Raw genomic sequence first — 676 nt, 5'->3', positions numbered from 1 at the left:
TGTTCATTTGCATTGCTTCTGACTAAAAAGAAATACCCAACTACATTCTATCTCTTTACATTTTTTGGAATAATCTTGAAGCCTGTTCATTTGCATTGCTTCTGACTAAAAAGAAATACCCAACTACATTCAATCTCTTTACATTTTTTGGAATAATCTTGAAGCCTGTTCATTTGCATTGCTTCTGACTAAAAAGAAATACCCAACTACATTTTATCTCTTTACATTCTTTGTGCCCTTTGTCAACGTTTTAAGTAAAACAAGTGACACAATGCAATGTAATCAGGTGCTCATCAATTTTGAGGGGCTATAGAGTTATTGAAATAATCTGGAAGCTTGTTCATTTGCATTGCTTCTGACAAAAAAGAAATAGATCTACACTGTACCCAACTCGCTTTTCACATTTTTATTTTTGGTGCCCTTAAACAACGTTTTCAGTAAAACAAGCGGGAATATATTGTATAAAAATGTTGAGTCTTAATTTTTAACATTCGATAAAATTTCGAGCGGATAAAAATCGGTTTCTTCGACTGTATTGTTTTGGCGAGCGCCTGATTTCACCATGATGCCATTTGATACATATTGGGCGGCTTTTTTTTCTTCTTGTTCGAGGCATCCCGGGGAGAGTGGAAATATACAATCCAGACCACACTGAGAGGCACTGTCACTTATTCGG

This window comes from Aplysia californica, unplaced genomic scaffold (genome assembly GCF_000002075.1).
Source record: "Aplysia californica isolate F4 #8 unplaced genomic scaffold, AplCal3.0 scaffold00341, whole genome shotgun sequence".
In the NCBI taxonomy this organism is placed as follows: Eukaryota; Metazoa; Mollusca; class Gastropoda; order Aplysiida; family Aplysiidae; genus Aplysia; species Aplysia californica.
Note: the sequence above shows the minus strand (reverse complement) of the source record.